The sequence below is a fragment of the Ictidomys tridecemlineatus genome, chromosome 4, assembly GCF_052094955.1.
Source record: "Ictidomys tridecemlineatus isolate mIctTri1 chromosome 4, mIctTri1.hap1, whole genome shotgun sequence".
Lineage (NCBI taxonomy): Eukaryota > Metazoa > Chordata > Mammalia > Rodentia > Sciuridae > Ictidomys > Ictidomys tridecemlineatus.
Window position 1 is genome coordinate 13,214,807 of NC_135480.1, and position 14,611 is coordinate 13,229,417.

The following is a 14,611-nucleotide window of genomic DNA, read 5'->3' on the forward strand; positions in this document are numbered from 1 at the left end:
GTTTTGGAGAAGAGAATAAAGGTCACAATAGTGACAACTTTTTATGCAATTGACAGAAAGATATGTGATGCATATAAAGTAACAGTTTTAAAAGGTGTGTTTAGTTAACTGCAATACTGTGAGAGTTTTAGAAAACTGACCCAAAGGTATACACAAGCACCCAGGGTAGATAAAATGACTGTTTTGTCTTCTGTGAGTCTGGGGTTTAAGAAAGATTGCTCTATCAAAGAAAAAAAAAATCCCCCAATTATATAAAAGTTTCTTCACTCACTTTCATTCTTTGAATCTTCAGCAATTTTCACACTCCTGTGAGTAAGGCAAGCCATGATTACCAAATAATAAGAATTTGGTTTGTGTGTGTGTGTGTGTGTGTGTGTGTGTGTGTGTGTGTGTTTTTCCTGTCACGGGTTCTGGGTTCTGGGACAGTGACAACTTCAATGCCCATTAAGAGATGGTAAAGAATACTGAAGTTGTATTTATCCATCAATCTGAAGACGCTTTTCAAGAGCTATCCTGGTAGTCTCAAACACTAAAGAACTTCCTACCATTTGAGCTAAATTGCTAGTATTTCATGTGCTTTTGAGATATTGGCAAGAAGTTAAGAGACTCAGAACACTCTGAAATGAAGTGAAGTTGTCTTTTTTGAAACAAACACTATTGTCGAAGCCTGTGATTGTAGACATTAGAGTAAGACTTATGAGGGTAGAATAACAAGTGGTTAAAGCACTAAGAATGTGTTCCTGCCACTGGAAGTGTTTTCTCTGGTGGCTTTTAAATTTATTCCTCTCTTTCTGCCATTTTTACGTTTCACTGCGTAAGCAAAGGAGTGATTTAATAGACAATAAGCTTAACACCACTTTCTAGAACATGGATGTTAAGAATTCAACATGTTCATAAAATTCTCAATCCACAAAATTAAAATTCACTGGAAATCTTATTCAAATCATTTTGATAGATAAAAATGTTAGTTCATGAAAAGATAATAGGAGGTTTACAGAAAACATAAAATGTGTTCTAACACCTGTGTAACTAAACTTACGTAGCAAAATATCTATCACATTGTTTCCAAAATCTTTACATAATTTTGTATATTTTGGAACAATTTATTTTAAAGCATTTCTGGCTTTGTAAATTATGGGTTGGTTTATGGGGGACAGGTTATAAAATGAACAGATAATTCTGAAACCTTATATATTTGCAATAAACTATATCATGGCTTTAGGTAATAGGGGAATGGCTTTTTTCTAGGGATGAAATCTTACTTTAGCATGGGTTCTTTGTGATCCTTATATCTTAATTCCACAAGAGGGATGTAACCAATCACTCTTCTGACACCAGGAAGAGGTGGTATTCATTTCAATTAGAGTTCAAAGGCATTGGGAGATATAAGTTCCAGGAGCTGGAGCTCACCAGCTGGAGTTCTGTCCAGGATAAGGGGCGTGGCTTAGACCTCTGAGGGGCAGTACCCACTGGTATTGGGGGGGGGGCGGGGGGGGGGCTCTGAGCAGCAGGGTGACAGCAAGCTGGGACCTTCCTTTGTAGGAAAGGCCATGTCAGCAGCGCTCTGGGTAGTTGTGGCCACAAGTAGCAGCAGCAGAGGTATCAATCAGTAGGGGACACGCGGGCTGGAGTGGCTTCTGCAATTCCTGGTACTGCAGTTTGCAAAACCTCACAGCGCAATTTGCTCCCAGTCAAGAAAAATTCCGTCTTGCGCCTGAGAGAATTGTCCCAGGAAGGGGTGGTGGCCCTTTGCGTATTCATCCTTTGTGTGTTTAACTGGCCTTGGTCTTATTTGATCCTCACACCCACTTCTTTGAAGTATGTGTGACTTTGACCCCTTTCACAAGTTATATAACAGATTAATTTGCTGGAGGACACGGAAATAGCTGAAAAGGGAAAGGGATTGTTGGGGAGGATTTTAACCTTGGAGTGTTAACATTCTCTTAGGATCCTGCAGGGAGACTTTTGGCAAGTCTCAATTCCTTCATTTGCAAATCAAAGAGATTGACCCAGATCTAAGTTTTTCCCCATTTTAGGGTCCTTAAGATGTACACAGGGTAGTCATTTTAAAAAAAATGCTTTTTCTTGAAGCCAACCTATTCTGTCATATGGTTCTACAGGTCCAGGGCAAGGTCCAGGAAACTGCAACTTTCAAAAATGACCCAAACTCTGGGCACTGTGATGGCACACCTGTTACCCCAGAAACTGGGGAAGCTGAGGACAGAGGATCACAGGTTTGAGGCCAGCCTTAACAACTTAGCGAGACACTATCTCCTAGTAATAATAAAAAAATAAAAATAATTAAAGAAAAGGCTAGTGGTATAGCTCCGTGGCAAAGTGTCTCAGAGTTCAATTCCCCCACTCCATACCCCCCCACACCAATGACGCTGGTGAAAAACTCTATTTAGACCACCAGTAAAGCCAATTGTTAACTTTAACAAACATAAAGTCCTTTTTATGCACTGTTGCAAGCATTTTACAAATATTAAATAATTTAATTGCAGTAGGGCAATTCTTTTTTTTTTTTTAACTCTCTGTTCCTTGTCTTTACTTGAGTTGTTATGCTTGAAACTCTTCCCCTGATGCACTTTTTCCAAGATGTCTTCTTTTTTTTTTTTTATTGTTGGTCGTTCAAAACATTACATAGTTCTTAATACATCATATTTCACAGTTTGATTCAAGCGGGTTATGAACTCCCAACTTTACCCCGTATACAGATTGCTGTACCCCATCAGTTACCCTTCCATTGATTGACATACTGGAAAAGAATAAGTAGGGCAATTCTTAACCTCATATTGCAGCGAAGGAGTTTGGCACCTGTGCTTCACTTTACTAAACCTAGGCTTTACTTTGTCTCCATTGTTAGCTCAGCCTCATGAACTTTCTGGCCTCAACACCTACCCGCCCACTGTCCTCAGTGTTCCTTGACTGGCAGCTCCCAGTCATGAGGTCAGCACCCCTGCAGGCCTATCTGGACACCAGAGTGCAAGACCCAAGAACCGAGTCTGGGAAGAGCATTTCTTCACCCAGAGAGGTGTCCCCAGATCTGGTCTGCTCTAATGGCACAATATAGATCCTTCTGTCATCTCACCAGTGAGGTGGTTTAATTAGCATTACCAGGGAGGCATAGGTGCAAGTGTGCTTCTTCTTTAGTGAGGGTAATTGAGTTCAAGAATCTGTGCTCTTGCCACAGCAGCAATGTGAAGAAGAATGAATGCCCTTGATATTTGTATTTCCATACTGGCATGGTATCTTACCATCTTCCTCTTTCTTTGACCAAATGCTATTTTTAAATAAGAACCTCTAGGTAGCCACTTTAAAGGCATTCCTAAATATATATGTCCATCTGATGCATTTTCTTCATAAACAATACTGTCCTTATTAAAATGATTCTCAATACCTTCATTGAAATTGTCAATCATCTCAGAGCCCAATGGACACTCCCACTGGGTTTATAGGTTGTAAACCACCATGGCCCAATTTCCTGAGCTTTTACTCAAAATGAAGGTGAAGTAATATTCTTCATTGGTGTTCAGATTTGGATTCTGGGCTCTCTCATGCTTGTTGACCTTGCTTCTAAGCTTGGAGGTGCTGCTACATGCTCTTATGTCCACAGACATTGACCCACAGGTGTGCCTGGACATTTCTGCTTCGTGACAGTATCCTTATAAAGAAAACAAAAGATTACTTAGTAAGAATCACTTTCAGTAACATGTTCCATGCTTTCTAATGATAAAAATAATAGATTTTCTTGAGTACAAATAGGATAATATAATGGCTACTGAGCAATGGAGAAAAAAAAAAAAAAACAACAACCACCACTTTTCTAGCACCAGAGATAATAATTCTATGCTTTATTTGCTTCTATTATCTTATCTGGATCTGTATGATCCAGTCTTATGTTACTTAAATACTGTGATGCATATAAGTTTCTTTTCCACTAAGCAATACATCATTGTTTTCACATGTCATTTGCCAGACTTTGGAAATACATATACTATTTCACTGTAATAAATAATTTTAATCCATTCTTCTATTTCTGAATATTTAGATTGTTTACAGTTATTTAAATATTTTTTTAGTTGCCAATGGACCTTTATTTTATTTATTTATATGTGGTGCTGAGAATTGGTCCCAGTGCCTTCCACATTCGAGGCAAGCCCTTTACCACTGAGCCACAACCCCAGCCCTGTTTCCAGTTTTTGTTGGTCTGTTTTTGTGGTTCTGGGGATTGAACCAGGATCTCACATATGAACAAGCCACTTCTACATCCCCAGCCCTGCTTGTTTTTAAAACTACTCCAAACATGCTTTTTCTACTCATCTTAATAGTTCCCTAGAGCATATTTCAAGCAGTTGAAATACGACTGCTAAGATAAAGATACATCTCACAATGTATGACTTTCCAGGAAAATTGTAACAACTCACCCTGTTCCTGTTGTCCAAGGAGACCAAACATGTGGTTGACTCCTTAAAACTATTTCGGCCTTATTATTTTAAATGTTTGAAAATTCATAGATGAAATGCCATTTAACTTCACTATTTGAAAATTTGTGTTTATTTACTTCCCAGTGAAGCTGGACTTCTTATATATCTTTTGGATATTTAAAGAATCACATGGGCCCTGGTGGCACATGCCTATAAAAACCTAGTCAGGAGGCTGAGACAGGAGGATCTCAGGTTTGAGGCCAGCGTCAGCAATTTAGTGAGACCTTCAGAAACGTAGCAAGACCCTGTCTCAAAATTTAAAAAAGAAAAAAGTTAAAAAGACTTGGAGTGTAGCTCAGTGGTAAAATGACCCTGGGTTCAATCCCTAGTTCAGAGAGAGAAAGAGAGAAAGAAAGAGGAGGGAGAGAAGAAAGGGAAATCAAATAATCATCTTTTAAAAAGGTGATTTAAACATTTGTTTATTTCTATCCTGTACTTGGTCTGTATAGCACTAAGAAAATATACTCAAATTACTGATAAAGCACAAGACTGGATACATTCAAAACCGGATATACATATTCATACATCATTTACATGTACAATCACTTAATGCTGAGTTTCTTCTTCTCTTGGCACTTCCCAATTCCCTCCTGTTTTCAAATATCATTGCCCAAATCTAATTTGCAGTGTTGTCCTCACTTCTGAGCTCTAGATAATAATACTTTGTAGCCTGTTTGACACCAACTCTGAGAGTCCTTAGTGGCATTATTTCACCCTCAAAACTTTCAAAACCAAAGTCATTAACTGACTTCTGCTCTTGTACCCCGTCATGTGTTCCCTGTGTGATAATGGTGTCTTCACTTACTCAACTGGTTTTTTAAATTATGAAACATTATACATGAAAAAGCAGTATATGTTATAACAATAATAAACATCATGTCTGTAGCCTTTGGCTTAAGATCTAATTTATCAAAATCACTAGAAGCCTCCAATGTGCCCCTCCTTCATCTTGAATTGTCTTAAAATTATTGTTGCCTTATATTTCTTTAGGGACCTATACAGCAAAAAGTATAGGTAGCATATTGTTTAGTTTTGCCTGTTTTCAATTTTATATAAATGCATCCTGTGTAACATATTTTCTGTGATTTACTTCACTAGTTTTTTGAGGTTCATTTTGATGATGGAATCCTATTTTCACTTTAACAGAATCCATTAAAGAAACTTCACATTTTATGCATGCTTCAGTTGTTTCTGAGTTTCTGTTACTAAAAACAGTGGTGCAGTTCTGCTAGGAATATCCTAGAACATACTTCCTGATAACACGTGTCTGCCAGGCATGAGCATAGAAGTAGAATCACTCAACTTAAGGACAAATGCATACTCACCTTTATTAGATACCACCAAAGTGGTATCTAAATGGTGGTACCAGTTTGCACTTCCACCAGTGGGAAATGACAGTTCTCACTACTTAACATCATTATATTGCTCAACTTTTAATGCTAGCTAATAATGGTGGGTGTGAAATGGTACTTTATTGATTGTTTAATCAGTTGTTTCTAAATAGAATGGGGGTTGAAACCCCTTTTCATGGTTTACCTTTTTATGCTTTTTGTCTACTGTTCTAGTAGATTATTTTCCTTTTATATCACTGATGATACTGAATGCATAATGAAGTATTTTATATATTCTGAACACAAATTGTTTATGTATCATATGTTAGACATATTTTCTGAGTTTATAACTTTATTTTTTCATTCTCATTAGGCACCATTAAAGGACACCTCCATTATGTTTAGTAAAGTTAGGTTCTAAAACAAGTAAGGCATCCTACAAAGCAGTCCAGTTGGTTGCTTTGAGATTCCTGGCCAGGATGCATGAAGGGCAGCAAGGCAAATAGCTTGTTGCAATTCCTGAGAACTGAGACCAGGGTGGTGAGGGGTCAGGGGACACAGAGCAGGAAAATTGAGCAGAAAGAACTCTGTATCTATGACAAGGTTCCTCTGAGGTGTTCAACTGCCTAACAATCCGAGCAAAATCCAGGAAGCTTCCTGAGGCCAGGAAAGAGCCACCCCAAAACCAGTGCAGGGTAGATGAGAGGGTAACTTCTCTCCATCTCTCTTAGGGAGCTTCTTCCTTATTTATAAATTAAGGGTTTTTTTTCCCTCAGATCTCATTCTTATTGCTGTGTATTATTCTTTCTAAACTTGGTTTTAAAAAATATTTTTTAGTTGTTGATGGACCTTTATTTTACTTATTTGTGGTGCTGAGGATTCAACCCAGTGCCTCACACATGCCAGTCAAAGCGCTCTTCCACTGAGCCCCAGCCCCAGCCCTCTAAACTTGTTTCTTAAAAAAGAAAATTCCAGATCCCACCCTCAATGATTCTGATTCAGTACCTCTGGGGTGCAGTTATGGAATGTGCACTTTTAGTTCGCTTCCTTGCTCCCCAAATGAGAACCACGTGGGATCCAACAGCTGCCTAGACTATTCTCCAAGTGTCTGTCCACCATCCCAAACTTCCTTGACCGGGAGGCTGTGGTCCTTGTGCTTCGTGCTCTTGCCAGTCACCCTCCTAAGAACTCCTAGTGCCTCCCGGACCAGAAGAACCAATCACAGAAGGAGAGAGTCTGCCGCAACCCGCGGTGCAGAAGGTGCGCAACGCGCTCTCTGGGGAATTTTCCCGCGCCTTGCAAAGGCAAGCCCGCGCTCTGGGAAACTGACCCGGAATTGATACTTTCTCTGGCCAATGGATGAAGAGGTTCCGGAGACTTTCTGTCTTCACTGGACAGTTCTTGGCGACGCTCCAGACACCAAGTAGAGCAGCAAGAACGCTGGACCTCATCGCACACTCAGATGTGTAGAGAGACCGGGCTCAGGGCAGGAGGATTGTGGGCCCCCTTACCCTGTTTGTCCAGATGACCCTGCCCTGTCCTAGCGTCCCACTACCCGCACAATCAGTCCATAGCCAGATGGATAAACTTTGAGCAGTCACTTCCCTCTGTCCCTTCCCGGGTCCTTGGCGCCCTCTGTCTCCGGGTGGGGACAGTACAGGCCTGGAGAGGAACCGAGGTAGCACCAGGAGTGGGAGGTGCGGTGGGAGGTGCGCTCTTCCCGGCTGTGACTCCGGCGATGGGGAGGAACAGGAGCAGCGCGCGGGGTTCTGAAGCTGCGGGACTCATAGTCCTGTGTGGCTTCACGCGTGGCGGTCGCTGCCCTTCTGCTGCTGGCGTGGGCGGGTGGCGAGGGTTGAGCATCCAGGCAAGACCAAGTTGCCTCTGCAGAGCTCCACCTAGACCTCGCGGAAGCCTTGGCTCAGAACCCGTGGGACAGGGCGCTGCAAGTTCCCCAGCCTTCAGAGGACAAAACCGCCCACAGCGGGCTGCTCCCCGCTCCTGCCGTGGGGTCTAGTGGGGCTTGGCGCCTGGGTTAAACGAGGAAGGAACTGAGGAGCAGGCTTTGCCCATCAGGAGGAAGAAGCCAACACCTGCAATCCCTGGTTCCCAGGGTGAGCATTACAAAGTGTAGAACTTTACAGATGGAGGACTTCGGAGTAAGCAGGCCCCAAACTGAGGGTCAAAGAAGTGCTTCACACCTGGCTTGAGAAACATCTTATTGTTCAAGAATTTGAATAGCAGAACATGTCTTCATTTTCAGATGCTGCTTTGGAGAAGCTGGGAAAATATGAGCATTTGATCAAGGTGATGACGGTAACTCTTTTGTAATTCATAGAACAGATGTTTATGTAAAAGTTGATGGTGTTGGATGATCACAAAAACTAACAGATTAGCTACAATCACTGCCCAAATTCCAGGTGCTTTGTGGTGTCTGGAGAGAGAAAACTGTGGAAGTAGAACTGTAAAAATGATATTGAAAGGTTAAAAGAAAAATAAGGGGAAATGATAGCTTTTGCTAATCAATATTATTCCTTAAATCATCTGCAAGCTGCACACATGATTAGCACCCACTACATTGGTGGAGAATAAATCATTACTCACTGGGACTTGCTTATTTTCTTTTCATTGTACAATCTGGAGGAACCAGAAAGCCGTGAAAAGCAAAAAAGATGGTACAGAACAGAGATGAAATGGACTGACATCTCTGAGGACAGAGAGCTTGCCTTGGGAAGAACCACACAGAGGGAGTATTTGCACATATCTACACTAAGCACCTTGCAGGCCACAGTAGAGTCTGGATTTTTTAAATAGATATGTGAAATTTATTCTAAATTGGGACGTTGAAGCTGGGGGAGCAATGTAATCTAATCCATATTGCTAAAAATTACCCTGGCAGCTGTGTGTACAACAAACTCTGGGGCGGGGTTGTGTGCAAAAGTAGAGTGGAAGAGAGGGTGACTAGGAGTCTAAGGATTCCAGAGATGTCAGAGGTCTTGGTGATAGTGGTGGTAGGGGATTAGAAGTGATTGGATTCTATATTTATTTTGGAGGGTAAACCCACAAAATTTGCTATGGATTGGGTGTTCCATAATTGGGAGAAAAAGAGAGCTCAGTGAGGATTGATTCTTGGACTTCTGACTTGAGCATCTCTCAAGTGAAAATGCATCTGGAGGAGTTAGGGGATAAGGCCAATGCTTTTGAATAGAGACTCTTTCATGAGCCCCTGAGATGCTCCTCACTTCTAACTGAGCAGGCTCACTTCTATATTTGCAGTTACAATCAACCTTGTTCTGAGGATACAAGGGAAGGCACCTCTGCCTGTACCTGGGAAGTCTATTGCAGAGAAAGAGATTTAGAGTTGGACTTGGTATGTACAGGATGAATGGTCTGAAGGAGAAGACAGAAACAGAATGGACTGTGAACAAAGGCAAAGGTGAAGGAAGGGTTAAGGAGAATTAGCTTCTGGGGATGAATTTGAGATGAGGGTCTGGTCATCCTATTCCAGAGCTGGCATGGATTTTCAAAAGCTTGAAGGGATAGTGAATTCATTGAGGACTAGTCTCACCCCTGCTGAGAATCCTTCTCCATTTGGGAGAGCACTGGGATGGGGTCTGTCTCTAAGTTCCTGGCCAGAAGCTCCCACAGCTAAACCTTTCTATGTAGACCCCCAGAGCCCTCCATGGAGACTCCCCAGTCTCCCTGGAGGAGGCCACCTTCCAGCTGGGAATTTTCTGTCTTCAGGAAGAGAAATTCCTACAGCGCCACCAAGTGGGCTGCAAGGGTTCCCTTTCCAGCCAGTGGAGCTCCCAGATGGATGGGGCCCCAGTGTGTGTGTGTGTGTGTGTGTGTGGTGGGGGGTGGGAATGTCACATTTTAATTCAACATCTATTCCTGGTGGGGCAGTGCTTGGTAGTTGGGATTCATTTTTTTTGGTCTCATTTGACATTCCAGTATAATTATACACACACACACATATTTACATACATACATGCATATATATTTGGACATATATACATATGTGTGTGTGTGTGTGTGTGTATTTGGTACTGGGGTTTGATTGAACTCAAGGCCCTTTACTGCTCAGCTACATACTCAGCTCCTTTTATTTCTCATCTTGAGATTTGAGACAAGGTGCCCCTAAAATGCTCAATCTAGCCATGAACTTGCCATTCTTCTGCCCTCAGCCTCCCAAGACTCTGGGAGTACAAGGTTGAGCCACTGCGTCCTGCTACCCCATGTCACATATCAATATACAGGATAGTTTTTCCAAGGCCATAGGATTAAGGCGGGAGAGGGACTCTGCTCCAGGTGCGGTTTAACTTAAAGCTTGGATTTCCTGGGTGACCTTGAGCAAGTTCCCTGCTGTCTTGGGGGTCCCATTCCCCTACTTGTGAGTTAGAGATGTGCCAGTTTATGATCGTACATTAATGTTCAAACTTATCACTTGTGTGATTTTACAAGTGCGGATCCTGGGAATCCATTTCAATGCCTAAGCTCCGTAGATCTAGGGTGAGGCCCAGTTTAAGTGCATCTTTTATCAAGTGAGGGCATCCACAGAACTGCTGCAGTCTGGCTGGGCACAGAACTGCCTAAACCCAGCAGAGCGCTTCTTTGCTTAGGAGGAGAATGCTCAGAAATCTTGCGTAGCAGAATCCTCTGGAGAACTCGTCAAAACGCCCATTCCAGCTCCATCCTGGAGCTGCATTTCTCAAGAGATGATGCCAGTTGCTGATTGGTGGCTCCCTCCTGTCCTTCCTGGGGCGCCCTTCCAGGAGCACCGCGCTCAAGGCAGGTGCGGCAGGTGCTCGCCACAGGTCAAGGCACTTCCTGGTGCTGCTAGTCGTGTGCACTCTGTCTTTAGATGTTGTCAGAAGATAGGCTTGCAGCAAAAGGGAGGGACATAGAGGTAGGGAAAAGCAGGGCCAGGACATAGAGGTAGGGAAAAGCAGGGCCAATATTGATTGACAACCGCAAGAGCTTCCAGTCCCTTTAGGTGGCAGGAGGGATGGAGTGGGAGATGCCCGAGTCGCAAGCTCCACTAGGGTAACTTGTTCTTCTGAGGTTGCTAAAGCTCTTATTGACTCAGACTTTTTTTTTTTTGTCAACTTATCTTTCAGTTAACTAAGACCTCTTTGTCTCACCATCACTCTAAATATTAGAAGTTTCGTGGAAAACCAGCGCTGTGCTTTTCATTGTCCTAGCAACGCAGCATTTATGGCTCTGTCAAGGCGAAGTGGCTGCCCTGGGGCAGAGATCTGGGTGAGATGCAACAGGTAGTAGCCTCCACTCAAAGGCAGGCATTCTGCTTTGGCATTTTCCATAGGGTTGTCTGACTTCATCATCTTTTTATTTCACAGATTAGGAACCAAGTGAACAACATTGCCCAAGGATTGTCTTTGGATAATTTTAACTCATGTTAAAAGCCAAAACTCTAGGTCTTTTACTGTGCCCCAAATTGCCTTTTCTGCATTTCAAAGCAGGCAGGTCCTGTGAGTCACTTCTCCCAGCTCATTGAGCCAGCTCTCTCCTATGGACGGGTTCCCATCTCATTATTCCTATTGGCAGCAATGGGAAACAAACAGATGGACAAGAGGATGAAAAGAATAAGCAGATAATAAAAAAATCACTGAATAAATAAATAAATCCAGTTATAGTGGTATTGTGTAAATCCAGATTGTCTTTATTGTTTATTGGCTTCCCTTCTTAAGGCAAGTGCCCTCTGTGATTATGGGTCTGATGACCTCTCTTTGTATATCTATCAGCTTTTGATATATATATAATTTGTCTTCTTGTGCTCTGTTGTTAAGAAGACTTGTCACACATTTTGTGGGAAGGTTCCGTATTTTATCATGTGTTCACTTTAAGTCCTACTTGGCTTGGTATGATGTAATTACTTTGATTTCAGTTTAAGAGTTCCTAATATAACTTGTTTTCATCCTTTTAAACTTTGTGTTATTTCAAAAATGCCTTGTTATGCACTGAATATTTATGTCTCCCTCGAATTCATGGGTTAAATCCCTAATTTCCAATGTGATGGTATTTGGAAGTGAGGCATTTGGGAAGTAATTAAGCTTAGATTGAGTCATCAGGATGAAGCTCCACTGATGAAACTAGTGTTCTTCTAAGAAAAGGAAGGGAGGTAGTATTCCTCTCCTCTCCTCTCCTCTTCTCTCTTCTCTTCTCTCCTCTCCTCTCTCTCTCTCCCTCCCTCCCTCCCCCCTCTCTCTTTCACTATGTGAGAACACAGCAAAGTAACATACACATACAAGCAGGGAGAAGAGATCTCAGAAAGAAACCTACCTTGTACCTTAGAAGATGGAACAATCTCCCATGTTCTTGGGTAGGCAGAATTAATATTGTCAAAATGGCCATACTACCCAAAGCGCTAGGCAGATAATGAAATTTTTTATTAAGGTTCTGATGACCTTCTTCATAGAAAGCACTCATGAAATTCATTTGGAAAAATAAGAGGTCTAGAATAGCCAAAGCAATCTTCAGCAAGAAAAATGAAGCAGGAGGCATCACAATACCAGACCTTAAATTATACCAGAGAACTATAGTAACAAAAATGACATGATATTGGCACCAGAACAGACATGAAGACCAATGGTACATTATAGAAGACACAGAGACAAGCCCATATAAATACAGTTATCTCATACTAGACAAAGATGCCATAAACATACATTGGAGAAAAGATAACCGCTTAAACAAATGGTGCTGGGAAAACTGAAATCCATATGCAGAAAAATGAAATTAGACCCCTATGTCTCTCCCTGCAAAAAACTCAATTCTAAGTGGATCAAGACTTAGGCATTAGACCAGAGACTGTCTTCTTACTAGAAGAAAAAGTAGGTCAAAATCTCCATTTTGTCAGCTTAGGAAACAAATTCCTCAACAAGACTCCTATAGCACAATAAGTAAAATCAAGAGTCAATTAATTTTATCAAACTAAAAATCTTCTTCACAGCAAAGGAAACAATCAAGCACATGAAGAGAGAGCCTACAAAATGGGAGAAAATCTTTGCCACCTGCACCTCAGCTAAGGCATTAATCTCTACGATATACACAGGCCAGGGTTGTGGCTCAGTGGTAGAATGCTTACCTAGCATGTGTGAGGCACTGGGTTCCATCCCCAGTGCCACATAAAAAACAAACAAACAAACAAACAAAAAATAAAATAAAGGCATTGTGTCTATCTACAGCTAAAGAAAAAAAATTTAAAAAAATCTCCAGGATATATAAACAACTCAAAAAACTTAACACCAAAGAAAAACAAATAACTCAATCAATAAATAGGCAAAAGAAATGAACAGGCACTTTACAGAAGAAGAACATGAATGGTCAACAAATAAATGAAAAAATGTTCAACTTATAATTGGAGAAATGCAAATTAAAACCACACTGAGATTTCATCTCATTCCTCTCAGAATGGCAATTATCAAGAATACGAGTAGCAATAAATGTTGGATATGGGGAAAAAGGTACACTCATACATTGCTGGTGGGACTGCAAATTGGTGCAACCACTCTGGAAAGCAATATGAAGATTCCTAAGAACACCTGGAATGGAACCACCATTTGACCCAATTATCCCACTCCTTGGCTTATACCTAAAAGACTTAAAATCAACATACCATAGTGACGTGGCCACATCAATGTTCATAGCAGCTCAATTCACAATAGCTAAGCTATGGAACCAATCTAGGTGTCCTTCGAAAGATGAATGGGTAAAGAAAATGTGGTAGAATGTACAGAGAAATATTATTCAGCCATAAAGAAGAATGTAATTATGACATTTGCAGGTAAATGGATGGAACTGGAGGGTATCCTGCTGAGTGAAATGAGCCAAATCAAAGGCAGAATGTTCTCTTTGATATGCAAATGATGACTCATGGAGGGGAGAGTCACCAGATTGGACAGGGGGAATAAGGGGAAGGAAGGAGAGGATGGACATGGGAAAGACAGTAGAATAAGTTGGACATGAATTTCCTATGTTCACATAGGACTACATGACCAGTGTGACTCCACATCATGTACAACCACAATAATGGGAAGTCATATTCCATGTACGTATGCTATGTTTCTCCATCAGTATGCAGTCATGAATAACTAAAAAGAAGAAATAAAAAATATTAAAAAAAGAAACTTACCTTGCTGCCTACCACCTTGACATTGGACCTGCTAGGCTCCAGAAAAATGAGAAATAAATTTCTGTTGTTTAAGTTATTCAGTCTAAGATGGTTTTCCATGGAGGCCAGAGCAGGCTAATACATGCTTCTTAGATTTTTTGTTTTTCCCAATTCACAGACATTATTTGGATTTCATCAGTTTTACAGTGATTTCTTCTTTAAACATTTTTCCTTGGTTGTTAATGTAATTATGACCTTATTACAGAAAACTTGAAATGTAGAGAAGGAAAATTATTCTTAGTTCTATTCTCCTATCTAGCTATTTGGACTTTGTTTTTAATAAAAAATAAAAGGTAGACATTTTAATAGAAAAATCATTGTATTCATTTTTATTGTAATTCTTGACAATTTTGATTTATTTTTACTGTATTTTAAAAAAATATCCCCACTTTTCTCCAAGTATTGCTATTGTTTTTTCAGTCCAGGTACATTATTAGGTTTGAGAATCATGTCTTGATGGGGCTGCCCAGGGTTAGACAGGGGAATCCATCCTGTACTTAGGCAATAGACCAGGGGGGAGCTGCCAGCTGGACTGTGCGGAGCCCCAAACCCTGGATGACCGTCCTCTTCTGGTACTGGACCTGCTTGAAGACCCATTT

At 41.2% G+C, this 14,611-nt stretch overlaps 1 long non-coding RNA gene across 1 annotated transcript in view; it reads left to right on the top strand.

Moving 5' to 3' along the window:
* LOC144377024 (uncharacterized) overlaps positions 1-4,860 on the top strand; it is a 30,831-nt gene extending 25,971 nt beyond the window's left edge. Inside the window, exon 3 of the long non-coding RNA XR_013437554.1 lies at positions 2,121-4,860. This is a non-coding gene — a long non-coding RNA (uncharacterized LOC144377024). The remainder of the gene's footprint in view (positions 1-2,120) is intronic.
* The last annotated feature ends 9,751 nt before the right edge of the window (positions 4,861-14,611 follow it).